Source organism: Talpa occidentalis, unplaced genomic scaffold (genome assembly GCF_014898055.3).
Source record: "Talpa occidentalis isolate TD23 unplaced genomic scaffold, MPIMG_talOcc4v2.1, whole genome shotgun sequence".
Classification (NCBI taxonomy): domain Eukaryota; kingdom Metazoa; phylum Chordata; class Mammalia; order Eulipotyphla; family Talpidae; genus Talpa; species Talpa occidentalis.
The window spans coordinates 16,429,261-16,449,816 of NW_026555331.1; the positions used below are offsets into that span (position 1 = coordinate 16,429,261).

At 42.6% G+C, this 20,556-nt stretch overlaps 1 protein-coding gene across 1 annotated transcript in view; it reads left to right on the forward strand.

Annotated features, from left to right (window-relative positions):
* SNTB1 (syntrophin beta 1) overlaps positions 1-20,556 on the forward strand; it is a 208,622-nt gene that overhangs the window by 10,655 nt on the left and 177,411 nt on the right. The window lies entirely within an intron of this gene.

Below are 20,556 nucleotides of genomic sequence, written 5' to 3' on the forward strand. Positions count from 1 at the left end.
TGACTTCATTTTTGGAATTTGTTTAATTCAAAGTAATAGATGCTTATAACCTCCCTTTGCCTATCTTTTCCCAGAGCTTCTCCATTTCCCAAGAATATTGAAATATATATTCTTATATGACAATGTTTCTTCTCATATTAAAAATACATTCTGATAGCAGTATAGGCTAATTATTTAGAATATTAAAATATGTATTATGAGACATATATAATTATATAATACAATATGTATTCTAATATTTTGAACAACATGCCTATACTGGTATTTTTGATATATGAATTTTTGCTATTATTGACTAAATCAGTCTATGTGCATAAAATTGTGATGATATCAGTATTGTTCCATTTTCCGCTCAACTAATTTTCTACCATTGGGCTTCTTGCAGTTACTAACATCTTCTCTCTTTTTCTTTCCATTTGCTCAGCTTTCTTAAACCTATCTCAAAACTTTTTTTCAATGCAGCATAAAATTCATCAAACTTATAGCAATAATTTTTTGAAATGCTCATACACAGCAATCATCCACCATTTTGGTTGCTTTTCTCCTGGAGCTCTGCCTCTCTGACTGCTTCTGTCTGGCTCCATAAGTGTCATCTCCCTGGGAGTCCTCAGCTTCCTCCTCTGTATGTTTTCCTGAATCCACTATCCTTTACTTTTGCTTTACTCCTTTCTTTTGCTGGAGCACATTCCTTAGTACCTCCCTGGGAAAGAACATTTGGGAGGTGAATGTGTGAAAAATAGCTTTAATCCATTCTCTCACTGCATTTAGACTTTAGGTATGATGAGCTAAGGTCACGGTCATTTTTCCCTAAGCAGTTTTCAGAGTTGCTGGTGGGAAGTCTTATGCTCATTCTCTTTCTTTTCTGTGACCTGTTTCTCCTTTCTAGAAGCTATTAATAACTTCTTTTTAAAAACTAATATTCCCCATTGTATATAATGATTTCCTGTGGCTTTGTTAATCAATTTTCCAAGCATTTGATGCATTAATATACTCAGAGTTGTGGTTTCCAAACTGTGTGCCAAGGTGGCCTAGCGTGCCCCAGGGAACTCAGAAGACTGCCATGGAATATTTTTAAATTTCAAGGGAAACAGCAATATCTGTTGGGCACTAGGCAAACCATTTTACTAGGGTTTCAACATTCGATTGCTACATTCTTTCAGTGATGTCAGTATCTTTGCAAAGCTGGGTTTTCCACATAGGCTGTGATTAAAACAAAAGTGGAGGGGAAAAAAACCAAAAAACCAAATACCACATGAAAATTAATGAGGAACAGGAAATGTGGCAGCATCCAAGAGGATTCCAGGTTTGAGAAGTTGTTTAGTGCTGAATAAATGCTGCGTTTTTAGGACAATAAAATGTGCCGTATTGTTGAGACTTAGTTACTTAATACACTGAATTGATAGGCATTTCTTTCAGGAGTGTCTTGAACAAAATGATATATTAAGGTTGGGGATCTGTGGCCAGAAGGCTCTTAACACATTATTTCTCAAACATATTTCCTTAGATTATTTCTGTGACAATTCCTTGCCTTTTTCTTCTTTGCTCTCTGTGCATGGAGAGCCTGTTAGTTGAGTGTTGGACCCTCTATACTCACATGCCTGTGTGACACACTGTTGTTCTCCTTTTTCTCCCATCATCCTTTTAAAAATTTTTGTTCTTTTCTATGGAGATTTACTATATTTTTATCCACAACTACTATACTGATTTTTTAAAAAATTTCTGCCATCTCTCCAAGTTCCCAGAACATTCTCTTGTTTAAACAGTTCCCATTTTTTGAAAAAGCATACTCTTGTGCTTTTGTGGGTGCAATATCTTTGCTGATATCCCTGAACATATTATTAATAGTTTTTTTGCAGATTTTTTTTGCACCAATATTGCACGTTTATTCCCAGGGAACACCAGTAGTAAGAGTGGGAACATGGTGCTGATGGTCATGGACCCTCAATAGCCCCCTGTGAGCCTCTCAGTCCCTTTCTTTGAATGTGTGGTTAGCAGAGAGTTTTACAGATCCAGTTATTGATTGCACAGTACTCTCAGTAGGTTATGTACAAGCTGTATATATTGAATCAAAGGGGAGTATTATGTTTCTCAACCTCAGTGCTGGTGACATTCAGGCCAGATAATTCTTTGTTGTGGGGTTCTGTCTTTTGAACTATGGGATGCTTAGCAGCATGTTGGCCTCCACTCACTAGATGCAGGTAGTATTCTCTCCCCCTAGCTGTAATAACTAAAAATGTTGCCAGACATTGCCAAGTGTCTCCGGAGGGCAAAGTAGCCCAAACTGGTGTATACCCAAACTTGGCCATGCATTGGCAATACCCGGAAGCATACAAAGCCCTCATGACTGAATGCCTTCTCAAGAGATGCTGATTTTAATTAGTCAGGGATTTGTTCTGGGTGTTAGTGGGGAGCTTTACAAGCTCCCCAAGTGAGTCTAATGTACAATTAGGAGTGAGAAAGATATTTGGTCACTAACTGTAAAGGTGTGGAACAGAGTCCAGAACAGTCCATCATGGGGGCATGGGAGCTACTTGTCATCTAGCAGGGGTGGCTTTTTGCTGTGCCTAGCCTCTCTGGGGCTTGTGATTGATTGCCCGGCACTGGTGCTTGGGAGTGCCCTGGAACACTAACAGCACACCTCTCTTTTGATAATACTATCCCTGTTATGGCAACAAGGGAGCTATTGAGTCACAAAGTGATCATCAAAAGCTTGCAGCAAAGTGGACAAACTAGCTTTGTGACCTTGGGCCATAACCTCACCTGTCTAGAACTCAGTTTGCTCCCTGATAACATGAGGGTAACAACAGTGCTTTCTTTATAGGGCTGGTGGAAGAGTGAAAGGAGTTAATACTCAACTCGGTGCATTACCTGGCACCAAGAGTTCAAAGTATGGGCCTCCCTAGTGGCACAGTGGGTTGAGCACAGCGCTGTGAAGCTGTCCACAGCCTCTGCAGTGCTGGTTGGATCCCTGCCGGCCGCGGAGCAACCCACATGGCGCGGCAGACCTCACCTGTCTCGCCGCTGCTCCCCTCAGCAGTGTATTTCATCAGTCTGTCTGTTCTGTCCCCCGCTCTGTCTCTGGTGAGTTCTCTCACCTTCCTGCATATCTGGCCTGTATCCTGGTTCTTGTATAAATAGATAAATCTTTAAAAAAAAAAAAAAAGAGTTCAAAGTATGCTGCTTATTGCTGTGATAGCTGTTTCTCTCTGCTGGACTGTATGATCCTAACAGAAGGTATCAGGTCTTATCCATTGAAAACCTCAGAGAGGGCCTCCCCTGGTGGCGCAGCGGTGAGCGCTGGGCTGCGAGGCTGCCCGCAGCCTCTGCAGTGCCGGTTCGTTCCCCGGCCACTGGCAAGGGTCCCACAAAAAAAAAAAAAAAAAAAGAAAACCTCAGAGAATTGAATAGCACTCACCCCTTGGCACTTGTCTATGGGTCATTGGTCATGGCCCTTACAGACCAGAATGTGGACAAGAGTAACAAACGAGCTTTGGTTGGTGAGATTTACTGACTGTCAACTTTTGTACATGGTGTTGGGGCAGTAGCTACTTAAGGATGTCTCTAGGGCACAGACCCTCCCTACATCATCCCTGGCTAAAAGAGGTCCTAAAAGGACTGAGATGTGCTTCAGTCCTTACTTTTATTTTTTTTTTTTTTAAGATTTATTTATTTATTTATACAAGCACTGGGTACAGTCAGAAGCGCGGGAGGGCGAGAGAACTCACCAGAGCCAGAGCGGGGAGCAGAGCAGGCAGAAGGACCGAAGCACACCGCTGAGGGGAGCAGCGGGCGGCAGGAGAGAGGTCCGCGCGCCATGCGGGACCCTCCTCCAGTGGCCTGGGAGCAGCCGGGAATCGAACCGGCGCTGCAGAGGCCGTGGGCAGCCTAGAAACCCAGCGCTCAACCGCTGCGCCACCGGGGGAAACCCCAGTCCTTACTTTTAAAAGATACAAAACAGAAAGAACTGCATTTGCTGGTTTACAGATATTTTAAACATTTTTATCTGCATACATCTTATTTTAAATTATAACTCATGTCACAGCATTATTTCTCATTTTACTGAAAAATGTGCTCTCTGTGAATTTGGCTTTGCCTCAGTTATTTTGAAATGACAGGGAATCTGTTGCTGGTGTGGTCTGCTTATCAATCTATTCGTCAAGGGAAAAGAATAGATCTACCTTTATAACTATCCCAAATGCTTAATTTGTGTAGTCTGTGAAAATGACCATAAGGCCTGGAAAAATGATCTGAAAGAAGAAACTTTTTAAGGAAGGAAACTCAGGCAATGATTTCAAAAGTCCATTCTTGGCTACTTCTTTTCTTTAAAGATATGCTTGTATTCATGTAGTTGCAAGTGTGTCACGTAAAACATGCACACAAATTATACTGGGGGCAATCAAGAGTTTTCCTGAGACATCAGTAAACACAACATGCATAGAACTATTCACATAGCAGAATCTGACGGCTTTGCCTTATGAGTGTTCCCGATTTTAAACCCCATGCATAGGACGGAGCATTCTACAAGCTTAGGAACAGTAAGAAATGCTTTTGCAGAGCCGGGACCTGCACTAGACACAGAATAAACCCATTCTTATTTGCCACTCTCTCCTTCTCCACTGTGTAAAAACAGCAAGCTTGCCATCTAGAGCAGTGCTACCTAAATCTCCCCACCAGCATGACGAATAGGTAGGCTCTGGAGAGCATGTTCCAGGCCCTGGGAAGCTCCAACTTCACAAGTTTTTCCTTAGTGTTCTTATTTAGACCTGGCTCACCTTCCCAGACTTTCTCACACCTGTACAGATTTTGCCCATTATGGGTTAAGTGTATTTCCAAATTTTTGTCTTGATGTTCTAATCCCCAGCCCCACAGAATGTGACATTTAGAAATTACATCATAGATGCAATTATTTAATATGAGGTCGTACCGGAGTAGTGTGAGCCAAAATGATTCCCATCCTTACTCAGCGGGCGTTGTGGAGCAAGATGCACAATCACAGAGTACACCACATGAACATGAAGGCAGAAGTGGGCATGCTGCTTCTATGAGCCAAGAGACTCCAGAGATGGCCAGCAAACCCCCAGAGGAGAGAGGATGCCTGCGCCCATCGCACTGGGAGAAACCAGCCCTGCTGGCTCCTTCATTGCAGGCTCCCTGGCTCCTCAATTGGAGAGAATCAGATCCTGTTGTGGTGGCATTTTTGTTACAGCAGCCCTTGCAAACCAATACACCTCTGATGGGAGGTTTTAAAATAACCCTCATTAAAATTTGGCCAGAAGTGTAATGAGCAAGCAAATAGTTAATTGAATTCTAGCCCCTTTTTTTGTTTCCGTTGTTGAACAGTAACACCATCTGTCTTTGCTAAGTAATCAAATCGACTCCTTCTCCCCTCTAAGTGCTGAGTACAGAGGGGCTGGGTGACAGCAGAGGTTGTTGCAGGTAGATCCATGTTGGTGATACAGGCAGGGGCCAGCTCTCTGGTAGGTACATACAGCTCGGCTGCACCTGCTGTCACCTGGGCTGTTAGGCTTGCCATGAGTACTGCTAACTTGGAAGCCATTTCTCTATTTTCTGCTCTGCCCACCACTGAACTCACTACTGCCCCTCTCCCCAGAATCCTTATGTATAGGCTTCTGAGTAAAATGCAGTTATTTGATACAATCACATTTTCTTAAGTATATCCCAAATTTGTATGGGACATGCTTATGCTAAAAAATGTTCTTTGTCTGAAAGTGAAATTTGACTGGACGGTCTAACACTTTTATTTGCTAAAACTGACAACTGTTCTTACATGACTTTCAAAATTACAGTCTTACAGCCAGCCAGTGATAGAACCCTGTGTCACTTGAGAGAATAACCAAAAGTGGATCATTTAAAAGGGTTTTGTAAAGGTAAAAGTAAGTCAAGAAGTTGTTCCAAACCAGTGTCTGTGGCTTTTCTCAGGACAGACAAGAATAGTATCTTGGGGGTGAGATTTCCTCTCTGAAACCTTTACTTCTGATCCTCAAGTTTAGCTGAGCTCAAATTTGACATAGCACTTAAGAAACAGGGGCAAAGAATAAGACAACAGTTAATCTATAATCACACTGGCTGATTAATAAAAATAAATGTTGCCAATGTAATGTGAAATAGTTATGATCTGAAACTGAAGATTTAGTATCTTGATGCTGTATCTGTAAAAATAATTAACAGCATGGCTATTAATAGCAGCCCGGTTTTATTCTGCCCTGCTTTCCTCTTAACATAGCATAGTACATATTTTTTTTCTTCCTTTTCTCTTTTTTTTCACTCACTAGATCCCTGATTTATTACAAGGGATACAAATCTAATGGAAGAGCTACGTAGGGTGAGGTATGGGAGAAAGGCATGGCGCTTCCATGTCCTGTCCAGGTGTGCCATTCTCCCCAAAACCCTTAGGTTCACCAATCCAGAAGCTTCCATACTATTTTGTATACCCTAACATATGTATATACACATACATGTACACACACACGTATTTACACACACATATATGTATATACACATTTGTATGCTCTAATTTATATTATGTTACATATATACTCTGCGTATATATTATATACATATACTATACATACACATATATATATATACACTATATATTACTTGTTAGTTTCTTCTCTCTCTTCCCCTATTGGAAAGAACTGTATTCCCACTGCCTAAAGAATCCCTTGGAACTTAGTGTGTGCTCAGTAAATACCAGTTGCATGTATGAATAATTTTCTTTTTTCTAAGCTCTATATTTTTTTATTCAGTGGTTTGTAACTATCTATTTTTTTTTTTTGTAACTATCTATTGATTCAGAGATATGGCTTGTATCTCCTCAAATGTGTTATCACGCACATCTACCCCAACATACTCATGATTCTCCACCGTATCCACTGAGCCCCCTACCCTGCTGGAGTGTCTCTCTCCCCCACCAATCCTCACCCCTGGCAATGGCCTCAACTCCACACTCAGATTTCTAGGGTTAGTTTTGATTCAGCTTTATATAGCTTTTTTTAAGTAACCCAAAGCTTGCTAGAAAACCCTATCATTAGTCAATATTGTAACGGGTAGGTTCATCACCGGTTCAAGCAGACCTGTTGGTGTTTTCATGTTCTCCGCTGTTGGTCTCCACAATCCTCCACACGCCACCACACTCCACACCACGCCGCTCCACACCACCCTTTGCCGCCCTGGCCCTATATGCCCAGTCTTTCGGCCCAGGTGTATCCCATCTCTGCATGCCCACACCCTACTCCAGGCGCCCGCCATCAGGCATGCATTCAGGACCGCAGGGATCCATCATCAGCCCTAATGGCAGGGGGGCAGAAAAGCCTGATACTTTTACTTACCCTACAATATGAATGAAAGGTTTACCCTCTGAGCTTTCTCTGTGACAGTCTAAGAAATTTCACTGCTGTGAATTAAGTTAGGCTGGTGGGGGCGAGGGAGCAGTGATAAGAGAGGTTTGTAGAGAAAAAGATCCTTTTTTCAAGAATTTCACCATTTCATCCCGAGTTATTCAGGGGCTTCTGGACACTGTATGGTCTGAAGGTCCTCTCAAGTCGCTGCAGTTTCTTGCTAGCCAGTAAGAAGGCAATTTTCTTTATAGAGATTTCACCAGCTGTTTGCTCCTTCCTCCAGTTTGATTCATGAAGGGGTTGGAGTAACATGGGGAGAAAGTTTCACTTCCTGGCTTTCCTCTGTCCTTGTCATGACTAAACCAGGTGGAAGGTTTTTTCCCCTTTTTACCACATTGAAAAAAAAAATCACCCTTCACCCATATTAAAAATAAGGTGAAGTATAGTTATTGAGAAAACACCATGAACCACTCATCCTTAGAAAAGTTCTTTCATGTGCTTCAAATAACAAATACATGAAGATGAAAGAAACTCCAATAGTTTTTTTGTTCTTTGGCAGCAGCATTAAAATTCAGATAAAATCTTTGATTGTTTACGTGTTCTAGAAGCTTGTATATAGGCTTTTTTAATCACCTCAGAAAATCTGCATTTGACTAGTCACAACAAGGTAGGTTTGAAGCTCAATCGGCTGATTGGCAGTTGCACAGCTCACGGCCGCTGACCATCCAAATCTTCCTAAGTCCAGGTATCAGAGCCCAGGACATGGAAGAAAACTAGGGTTTGTACTGGGGTTGGTCCTTCACACGAGCCTTGAGGGGGTGGATCCTGAGAGCTTCTGCCTTTGGCAGCAGCATTTCTCCATGGGCAGCCTCTGTCCCTCTCTTAGATCCCCACTTGCCTTATCTGTTCAGCCGCATGATTAGAAGTGGTTGCTGCAATTGCTGTGGAAAAATCCACCAGGAGGTTATCATCGTTAATGCTTCAGAAACTTCCTTTTGAAGGCGATAACAGTATTTCTTAATCACTGTGCCGTTGGGCAAGCACAGGTGTGTTGCATACCGTTAAATCACTCTGTCCTTAGGACATAATGTTGTTCTTTGAAAGTATTTGGCTCTCCTTCCACCTCTTATTCCTCCCACCCCCTCTTTAGGCCAAAGGAGGCACATTTCCCAGACTTGCTCTCCACACCCAGCAAGGTAGTCTCTCAGAAATCCTGAGTGATTTTTTTTTTTTTAACTCACTCCTTCCCAGCTGCATCTCTAAATTCATGGTACATCTTATTCAGGCCCCGTCTGCACTTATGGACTGAATTGCTCGTGAACTTGGCATTGTAGCAGATTGCAGAGAGAGAGGCATATTAACCAAGCACCAGCCCTCAAGGTGCTTATACTTCATGAGGGGAGACCCACAGGGAAGCCACGTTTTTTGCCTTGTGGCCTGGCAGGAGAGCAGGACAACCATAACATAATAGAGTTCAATCCTAGTAATCAAGAGGGTGGTTTGGAATGGAATATCAGTCAATTTTGCTTACATTCAAAGCATGAGTCATGAAAGACAAATGGTGGAGAAGCGGAGGATTTCTTGATGTAAATCCGTGACACAGCATTTTGTAGAACCAGCTACCTTTTCGTTTTAACTGCAGGATAAAAGCCCAAGTCTTTGTTCTGCCATGGGAACCTGCTACAATTTTAATCTCAACCTACTTTTCTAGCTTTTCATGTGAGCACTATGCATTAGCTAAATTATTCTATTCCACTTCTTGCCTCCTGGAAGCACTGTACGATATCAGAGCTGCTGCAGTGCTTGAGTAGCAGCAGGCAATTAGAAAATATTTGGAGAATTAATGTGAATGAACAAAGGAAGAAAGGAAGGAATATGAATGTAAATTTTTCTTCTTCCATGCCATTTTTTAACACCACTTTTCATAGTATTCTATGCCAAGAATATTCCAATCCTGAACTCCTGGGAGGGAGGCAAGCTAAGCAGTGTGACTGGGGTCAGGTGTCTCCTGTCCAGGAATTCAGGCCACATGGCCAGGCGCTCACTCAGCACGACTTCCGAGTGCACCCTCTGGGCAGAGTGTCTGGGGTATGACCTGCCATTCCTCTGAGTACATTAAGGAGCAGCGTTCATGAGAGCAGAGGGGATCAAGAATCTGGAAGGGCCAGGAGGGGAAAGGGAGTTTGCTGAGTTTTCTTCTTTGTCCTTGAAGCTCAATAGAGGCTGAAGGAGAAGAAAGAGTTACAGAATTGGAAAGAGAGACAAAGGAAGTGGTATTTTTCAGGGGAAAGCCAGGCTTCCGTCAGGGCAAGTAGGAGGAGGAGGGAGTGTTTGAGAAAAGATTAAAGATAAGGAGGAAGAATTTTTTTTCATAAGAAAGTTTAATTCATTTTCTTTTGTGCTTTACCTCTGGGTATTGGTATACCCATATGTCATTTTATCTATTTTTTCTCATTATGATCAGATAGTCATTTAAACATATCCATTTATGCATATACAACACCAAGTCTACATGTGAAACATTGCTTTTATTTTAACTAATGTATTCCTTTTCCACATGGTAATATTATGAATTAAGGAAGCAAGCACTTTTAAGTTGGGATTTCCCCATGACTCAGTAAAAAGTGAGTGAGTGAATGAGTTAGTGAAAACTGATAGACTAAGAGTGAAAAAATTGTTGTATTTGGAAAACTCTCAGCTTTATATATTCTCATGAGAAATATTCGCTACCATCTATTTCTTTACTGCCGAAACATAGATTCAAAATTAATACAGGATAGTTGTCCGAAGCTAAAGAGGCACATTTGCAAAAGCCTTTTAGGTTAATATATAAGTGTAAGTTGTAGAAGAACAATTGCTTAGAAAGACCTAATAAGGGAAAATGATTCCCTTTTTAAACTTCCTGTGTGGAGAAGTGTCCTTGCCATTCAAGAAGAGTTGACTTGAAATCAAAGGGAAAACTGTTATCATTGCTTTTTCTTCTGCGTGAAAAGGAAAAGGTAAATATCATGGTCGAATGAAAAAGTAAATTGGATTTTAAATTTTTATGTGTTTCCCCAGTTTGAGGTGCTCAGACTTCAGTCAGCTGTATAGTTAAAATTGACTAGACCCCTTAAAATGTGACATCACTGGGCCTCCCTGGTGAGGCAGGGTTAAGTCTCAGGGCTATCACCACTACAGCCTGAGCTCCATCTGGGCCAGGGAATCCCACATATGGTGCAGCAGACCTCTCCTGTCTCGCCCGCTGCTCCACTGAGCAGTGTATTTTAGTAAATCCACCTGTTCCGCTCTCCACTCTGTCTCTGGTGAATCCTCTCACCCCCTGCACCTCTTGCCTACACCCCATTTCTTCTATGCATAAATAATAAATCTTTAAAAAAAATGTGACATCACCACTTGAGAGTTGAACCTTTTACTACAGATGTTGGGCCAGGGCTTTTGCATTACTGAATGGTGACTTTGTTGCATAACTTTTGTTATGTTTATAACATAACACTATATCTGTGTATATAAATATCTACATATTATTTGGATTTAGATGATTATTATTATTTCATTTGCTCCCCAAACATCCGAGAGCATGTGTTCATGCAGAGGAAATCACATTAAGGTTAACATATTCCATTTTATATCATAAAGAATTTAAAAATAGAAAAATGTAAGGTGAACTCCTAACCAACAAATCTTGTTTTCCAATTGATTTGACTGTTTAATGGAATGTGTTTGCAGGAAAAGAAAATCTTCAAAAAACTGTGTAAAGGTTTGGGGGAAGGCTCAAGGACTTAGTCGTTTTTGGGTGTTATGTGTTGAATTGCTCCCCCACTTCCCGCATTTCATATGTTGAAGTCCCAAACCCCACTAGAAGGGGACCTCATTTAGAACATTGAGTTGTTGGCTGATGTAATTAGTTGAGATGAGGTCTTAGGGAGTAGGGTGAGCCCTAATGCAGTGTCACTGAATATCTTGCAGCAGGGGAAGCAGGCCTAGAAGGAGCAGCCATGTAAGGGGCACAGGGACAAGACATCTACAAGCCATGGAGAAAAGCCCAGTAGAGTTTCCTACTCACATCTCTCAAAGGGAACTAACCCTGCTGGCTGGCACCTTGATTCTGGACTTATTGTTTCTAAAACTGGGACACAATGAATTTCTGTTGCGTAGGCCACCCTAGCAAACTCTCTCTCTCTCTCTCCCCCCCCCGCTCTCTCTCTCTCTCTCTCACACACACACACACACACACACATACATGACAGTGTCATCACATCAGCAGCGTGCTGATCTAAGAAGTCAGGTTCCTCCCTTCCTAGAAACTGACTTTATGTTTTGGAAATCCCAGTACCATACTCCAGCTACTGGTACTTCCTTCTTCTCTTAATCAGGCCCTTATAATGTCTAATATGTGAGCTCTGATATAATAATTTTCCAGGAGGGCTTATAGTAGAGTCTAAACATTTTTCAATCAGGGTGTGTCCATTCCCTGTTATGTGTAGCTTGGAAGTATATAAAATATAGGCAGGGTCAGAGGTCGGAGTCTTGTTTTGTCTCTGTGCTCTGTGACCTTGGGCAGCTCACTCATCTGAATTTCAGTCATTTTCTTTGTAAAATAGAAGTCAACCTCTTTTTGTGACTTGGCAAATGTAAATTCAAAAATCTATATAACATAAGACAAAGTAAGCAGGCATGTAGTAGCATTTAATCATTTTTCCCACTTTCATGTTATCCAAATAAAAATACGGTTGGTTACAAACAAAATAGCACAGTATGGAAAGCCTCATAATGAGGCTCAGCTATCCCCACCCTCTTCAACCCCCAGCTCACTTCTCAGAGGAAACCACTTTTAACAGTTTCCATATTTAGCTCTTTTAGTGGTTACCACACTAACTTTAATAATATGCTTATGCTACATTTCCTTGATGATCAACTTTAGACATTATCTCTTCATTCTCTACCACTTACTAGTTTTAAAGTGAAGAATCACTGATTCAGCAGACATTCCTGATAGCCTGGAGGTCAGCCGGCCTCTTTCCAAGTCTCGCTCTCTATGGATCTAATTTGAGAAAAGAGCTTTTAGCTTCAGTCAAAGGGAAACCAGGGATTAGATGATTTCCACGGGGCATAACACAAGATGGGAAGGAATTTGGCTTAATTACTCAAGCTCAACTTGGGCCTGAGTTGTTACGTATTTTCTCTTCTATTTTTCTGTCTGTGTTTATTTATCTTAAATGATATACAGTAAAGCAAAAACTGCCCTTGAGTAGTGTATGTTACTTTTATACAGAGGAAGATACATCTACCCCTGAGAGGTCATAACGTAGGAAAAAAATTAAGAGATGGTTAGCAAGGAAGATGCTTTATTCTTCCATCTTAAAAAGTAACCAAACCATTATGAAAGGATCCAATGATTTCATCTGTGGCACTAGTTTGGTTTTGCAGATTTTTCTTTTCCAGAAAATTGTAATTATTAATCTGGGGAAATATACCAGAGGGATAGCAGAGCTGAAGAAACCATTACCATTTCTTGGAAACACAGCATTTCGGCAATTCAGATTTTTCTGGAAATGCTGTTCAGGAAATTACTAGACTTATAATTTAGCAACCTCTATCTTCTGTGATGCCAATAAATATATTTTACAAATGTTTGCATGTTGACCACTGCTCAAATAACATGACACGTGTCTGCTGCTCATTTCTGACTCTCAAACATGTTGGATGCCTCACCAAAGTGGGGACAGGAAACGGTGATGTTCGTGGAGTTTCAGACGTAACTATCATATATACTGTGGCCCCAGAGAAATATAAGGCACAGCATATAAGGAGACATTAACAATACATCTGCAGATGGGCAAATAATTTTGAAGATGGGCTGAAAAGAAACATAGAAAGGGCTGTGTTTTCAGCACTTTTTGCTACTTATCCTCTTGGCATGTGGACCTCATAATAGTGCCTTTCCCTTATTTTCCTACAAGTTCTTTACAGATCTTTTTTCACTAGGCCATTGTCCCCTGTGTGTCTCTAAAGTCTTTGGTAAGGTTCCATCTCATCTACTTCCTTTCTACTTCACGCTTGCAGGCATCTCTCTCTAGCTGCTGCCTCTGTCTTGACCTTCCTGTGTGACCGCTGACTGTCCCTGCTTGAATGATCCAGAAATTTCTTAAACTTGTCATGATCATCATCCTTCATTTTGCTGCTCAAACTTCTCTCCTCCAAGTGCCCCTCAACTGGGGAGCAAACACAAGCTCTGAGCTCATACACAAGCTAGGAAACTGAGGCTGGAACTCTGTCACTCCCATGTCCCAGAGTTCCATTTATTCTACCCACAGTGTGCAAATCCTCTTGCTTTTCTCCATGCCCATGACTTTCCTCCTGGTCTGGTCTTGATCATCCTCTGTCTGGATTGTAGCATTGTCTTCCCAGTTAGGCTGCCATCATCAACTTCTCTAATGCTCCATTTGTAAATGATAATTTTGGTTTTAATTGGAGTTGTGTTCATGTCATTTGCTTGCTCAGAACTCCTGGGTTAGACCCCTGGTGATTGGGATACTAACACACCTTTATAGCCTGCATTGGCTATTTTTTTTTAATCTGTGCCCACTAGGCTTTATTCAATATCCGAGGCTCCCCCTGGAGCCTGACACCAGGGCTGATGAGTAAAAGAGCACTATACAAGGGAGCAGCTGAATGAATAAACGATTGAGCAACTTAGGAGGTGCTGACCTGACCAAACATATGCATGGCTCATGTGCCAAGAGAGCTATTTACCCCCTCAAATGGGTGAAAGCCTATTCAATATTTTTTGTGAAGTTTTTCCTAACAATTCCAGTCTCCATCAATTTCCTCACAGTTTGTGATTCTGGGAGATGTTCTGCATGCCCTACTCAGAGCAGTTGATCTATGTCATGCTTATTTATGTGTATGTCGGCTGTTCATAGAGAACGATAATGCAGTGAAGACTTAGCACCTAACACAAAGCCTGATGCACACAGGAAGTCAGCCTGGCTTTGAATTCCCGCCACTATTCCTTTCTTTTACTTCTCCTAAAGTTCCACTATGCTTCATAAGTATTTTCCACACCTCCATTCTGTACTCTCACTTTAAAATTGACTCTTCAGGGATGCCCGCAGCCTCTACAACGCCGTTTTAATCCCCGGCCACCAGGCAAGGGTCCTGCATGGCGTGCAGACCTCTCCTGCTGCCCGCTGCTCCCCTCAGCAGTGTACTTCGTCAGTCTGCCTGCTCTGCTCTGCTCCCTGCTCTGGCTCTGGTGAATTCTCTCACCCTCCCGCACTTCTGACTGTACCCGGTGCTTGTATAAATAAATAAATAAATAAATAAATCTTTAAAATAAAATGAAATTGACTCTTTACAGCCCTGCTACATTAATCCTTTCTTCCTGCAAGTGAGAAGTTTGCCCAAATGTTAGAATCCTGGTGAAATCGGAGGTCAGGATTCTTGATTTAAAGCTTGTCCCTTCCTAAAAGCAGAAAGTTTTCCCTTTTTTGATGCCTTTTATTGGTTTAGAATTTTAGGTACTAAGATTGCAAACAATATAATGTTGCAGGATACGGGAGATCTTTCAGTACATTTTTACTGCCTAGCTATCTCTCCGTATCTGTACTTGGAGAGTAAATATAGAGTCAGGAAGAAATGTTCCTGGGAACAGGAAAAGATCTATCCAAGCCTAAAGTGAGCTTAATAATTTTGTATTTTCTAGTGCGTGGTTTCATTTGATTGCTGTGACTATTAAATGAGATATGATATCTTGGTACAGTTTGATATATAGTGAGAACCTAATTAATAAATGATGACTATTACATTTAAAAAAAATAACAACTTTGTATTGTCCCTGCTCACAGGAGCTGTGGAAACCACATTCTATGTGTCACATAAATGCAACACTTGTAACTTGAGTGGGTTATGTTCAGGTGCACAGAAAGCCTGGCTGTGGTCAAGGCAAATGACCTGATACTGTTAGCAGAACTGGAGGTTACAAAAACCACTAAATAAATTTTAGACTTGAAAAAGGGAGAGTTCACAGAAACACCGGTCCCACTACAGGATTTCTGCCGCTGCTGCAGATGCCACTGTTAATTGGATTGCTTATTACTTTGGTTACTCTCAACAGGGCTTTGGGGCATACTGTTGCCTTGATATTGTCTAAATCTGTCCCTGCCACCAGTGACTAGACAACCAAGGGTGTTTTTTCAGGCAGCCTATTGCCTGAGAGTAGCATCTAGTTCTTGGGTTAAAAGTAGATACTTCTCTTGGGATTGTACCTTCTGTTCAAAGCTTGAACCACTTGGGTAGGAAAAATGTGGTTCTAATAATGTCTGCAGTCACCTGTGGCTTTCAAAGTCATCCACGCTTATTAACTCATTAATCCTGCCAATGAACCCTGCGAGTTCATGATGTCAGTTCAAGCTGTCTTCCTTCCGTGGGCTGTGAATTGGAAGCACAGATTTGCACAGGCCAGTTGGGTTCATCCATGGCAAATCCTGAGAAGGGGATTTTGTGGTGTCTGAGACAGCATTTATCAGTTGAATTTTTCCCAAGAATTGTTCTCCACTCTCCAGCTGCCAATCAGAAGACCTCATTGGGTAAATCTAGCAGGAGACACTGGTTGAATAATAAAACTTGGTTTTATGCTTAGTTGGGTATACTCGTCACATCAAGACCATGATGCGTGATCTTGGCGGTTTTGCAAATTTGACATGCTTGTTTGTCAAGTCTTTTGAGTCTTGAGTCATCCATGGGGGAAAGGTTTACTCAACCAACAGTTTTTTCCTAACCTTTCAAAAACATTTGTGACTGAAACCTGGCCTGGTGCTCTTTTAAGGGACCTAGTTGCTGGTTTCTGGAAAATTCTGTTGTTCTTCAGGCTAAATCTGAAGTGAATCAAGTTGAAGATGATTGGGATCAGACATTGACAGCTGCCACTGGGACTGCATCCTACTTCTAGGTAACAGTGTCTTGTCTGGCCCTTAGATCAACAGATTAAGGTTGGTTTCTGAGGAGGTGCCACATTGGTGGACCTGGCTGGAATGGACATGCTTCTCAGCTGACCATACTGTCTTAACCACACTTCCTAATGGAGTCTGCAGAGCCCAAGGACATGCTGACTGTTTATTCATCCATGTGCACATTTATTCATTTAGAGCGTGCTTCTTTATTACCTGACATGGGACAACAATGTGCCAGAATCCTGTAGGTGTGGAAATAACCTGACTAAGGAGGTGAAGAGCAGGTGGGCACCATTGAATCCTGGACCTCATATTCATAAAAGGCCTCAAATTGCAACTCCAGATATTATTCCCAGGTGAAGTTTATTTGGCTGTAAATAAACACAGCTTGTGGGATGTGAACATTTGAAAGGAGATGAGAGTTTTGGAAATCCTGCTTTGGTGTTTCTTGATTTCATAGCATATTGGTAGTTTCAAAGGAGGCAGTCACCTGGCCCCCTCTCTGCTTCTGAGAATGTGCAGACATGGCCCTGACACCCTCCCTGTCTCTTCTCACCCCTCAGGAGATCAGGAGTCCTTGTCCTTCCCACTAAGGAGACAGAAGATGGCAGGCAGCATGAAGAGCCTGTCCTGGGAGTAGTGTGGAGTATCTTTGTCAGACAACCAGAAGGTTCTAAGATGGCCTCTGGTGCTATCCCTCATGTGTCATTACATTACACCTGAGAAGAGACAGGGCATCCTTGAGTCCAGGTGCTCTGGGCGGTTTATGGCACAGTGAGACTGGAATGGAGGTTTTTTAATCCCAGGTGCTCTGCTCATTCCTCCTGACCAGGAGACCCTCAGTGGGAGTTACTGTGCTTTCCCTTGCCGTGTGGCCCCTGCAGCTGTAGCCTTTCTTGGGACACAGGCTGACTTCAGCTTCCCTCCCTTCCTCCCCCTCCCTCCTCTTTAATTGAGTGCATCCTGGCTTGTACTCACTGCCAGCCTCTCCTTGCAACACTCCACAGTGTTCCTACCAACAATAGAGGTGGCCACATGAAAAGCAGAAAGTGTGGTTTTCATAAGAACAATATGAGCGCTCTGAGCTTTGATGTTGACTGGCTGCAGGCCTTCACCACAGCGTGGAGGCCACGTGTTCTCCTGCCTGGAGCTGGGAGCCCAGGATATGGTTAGCCCATGGCAGAACGGGTGTCACTCAGATGAACGGCCTGCAACCCCTTTTTCCCAGGAACTTCCAGCTGCCAGAGGAAGAGGAGAAGCAAGAAAGCCCACACAAACAATCCCCTTCTCCCTTCCCCAAATGCACAGAAGACAAACTAAGAGTGACGAATTTACCTGCCACTTCCTGTTCTTGTTATTTTTTTTTTTTCCTTTGAGTTTTAGACAAATGCAAGATGACAAAAGTTCTCCCTGGAGTTCCAGAATTATCTCTGAGCTGCCTTATGGATAGTGGCTCTCAATGTGACAAAGGCCTTTCATACTCTGCATGCCCGGACTGACCGGATCATTTACCCCTAGAGACCTGCTGTTCTTCAGTTTCCATAATCCACCACCAACTCCCAACCTTGAAGCCCTGAGTTTGTCCCACACTCCTTTCTCTCACCCACTGTGCCCTGTCAGTTCCACTGCCTAAATATCTGTGAATCCAATTACTGCCTCCCTTCCACTCCATATTTCACCTGACTGCTGGGGAGATCTGTCTGAAATGCAAATCTCATGATGCCATTTTCCTTCTTAAAAGAGTTTGAGGATTCCCCCAGGCTCAGAGTGTGACATCCCTGTCCATCCAGGGCACAACCATGGGATTCTGCAGGACTAAGTCCAGTGCAGACCCCCCTCTGCAGCCACACCAGCGACCTGCCCGTGCCTTCGCCAGATGTGCTAGAAAATGCCTCTGTAACTTGGCTCCAGTTAGTCCCACCACCTGGAATATTCTTTCACAACTAATCACATCCTGCTGTTGGTTCCAAATCAGTTCTGTCTACTTTCATCAAGTCTTCCAAGGTCTCCCATTGGGTTGGTAGCTTCATCCTTTTACCTGGCATACTGCTTGCTAGGAAAACAGGATTAGAACAAACAGATGTTCCCTCTGACTAGAATCACTGATAGCATGTTTCCCAAAAATACTAATGGCTGCTGCACAACAAATTGTGGTTAAAAGAATATGGCCGTGGGCCTCCCCGGTGGCGCAGCGGTTGAGCGCTGGGTTGCAAAGCTGCCGGCGACCTCTGCGGCGCCGGTTCGATCCCCGGCTGCTCCCCGGCCACCGGAGGAGGGTCCCACATGGCGCGCAGACCTCTCCTGCCGCCCGCTGCTCCCCTCAGCAGTGTACTTCGGTCCTTCTGCCTGCTCTGCTCCCCGCTCTGGCTCTGGTGAATTCTCTCACCCTCCCGCGCTTCTGACTGTACCCAGTGCATGTATAAACAAAACGAACGAACAAACAAACAAATAAATAAATAAAACATGCCTCTATAAAAAAAAAAAAAAAAAGATTTAAAAAAAAAAAAAAAAGAATATGGCCGTGATTCAATGGACACATGAAAAAATGCTCCTGTTGCTTATCATTGGGGAAATGCAAATGAAAACCACAATGAGATACCACCTAACACCTGTGAGAATGACCCGTCAAAAAGGCCAGAAACAAATGTTGGCAACAATGTGGAGAAAAGAGAACCCTGTACATTGTTGGTGGGAGTATGGACTGGTCCAGTCCATGTGGAGACAACTTGAAGGCTTCTCAAAAGAGGGAAAGTGGATCTACCATATGATCCAACAATTCCATTCCTAATTATCTACCCAAAGAATACAAAGCCACTAATTTGAAGGGAAGTATACGCTCCTGTGTTCATTGCAGCCCTATCTACAGTAACTAAGCTCTGGAAACGACCAAAGTGCCCAAGGACAGAGGAGTCGATTGGATCAGAAAAATGTATATACATGCATACATGTATACCTGTATATACATATGTATATGTGATATATATGTGATATGGATGACATATATATGTGATATATATGTATGCTTTAAACTACTCAACTATAAAAAGAGATGAACTTTTGCCATTTGTGGCAACATGGATGGAAATTGGGAGGATAATGCTAGGTGAAATAAGTCAGAAGAAGAAAGCCAAGTGCTGGAGGGTGTCGCTTATATGTGGAATATGGAGAAGTAAAACAAAAGGTCAGACAAAAACCAAACCGGTAACAGACCTTGACATCTGACTACAAAACTGAGGCAACCCGAAGCGGGGAGGGGAAGTCAGTAGAGCATGGTGGAGGATTATTGGGGTTTTGCTGGTGGGCATGATGTGAAAACAAACATTTGTAGAGGTTTGAACTCTGACCTCTAAAGCAAATATAATGACATCAACTAACTACCTCTATAAACATAATTGGAGGGAGTCGGGGGAAACTCTGGGGCTTTAAAACCCAGCCCCACTTCTTTCTTATATCAGTGAGCTTGAGAGAGTGTGTTTTCTTGAGCAAACTATTGTCCTTTCCATGTCGTCACCTGAATAAGTATAGTAGCTACTGCACACAGTGTTTGGGAGTGTGAGATGAGTCAGACGTAAAGTCACTGTGTTTGGCCCACGGCAGTGTCATGATGGACGTTGACTATACTCATTTGACCATGCTTGCCATGCTGTCTCATAATTATTTGTTGATATGGCTCATTCCCTGTGGATCTGAGGACTTCTGAAGGGACCAGATGTGCCCACTTCTGCATGTATCCTCAGCCAATCATGACACTTGGAATAGGCTTCAGAAATTATTTCTGCAAGTGAATAAAGTACAGAGCACTTCTTTTGGAGGGTTAGTTCTGTATGACAGTTACCTGGGCTTCTTCTAGGTACCGCCCCATTCTGACAGATGGGCCAAATCACTCTTTTAAGACCCATTCTAATAGGTCCTCCCAGAAGCTCTCCAGCATATTAGCCTACGTCCATTCACATCTCTACTTTAGATCCCTTCCTAGTGCTTTGTTAATTTTAACAGATATTATTATTGTTTTGCACATACCCGCTCTATGGGGCTGTGGATGGATAACAACAGGGACTGGTCTCTCTGCTCTGTGGCTGATGTTGGTACCACCACAGCAGCACAGTTGTGGGTACTTTTAATGAAAAGTGTTGCCAGTATGCCTCCTGTGACAACATCTTTTTTCCATCCTCTCCCCCTTTCTTTTCTTCCTGTTCAGGCCACCCCAGCCTTGAGTGAATGTTGTTCATCACTGGTTGAGA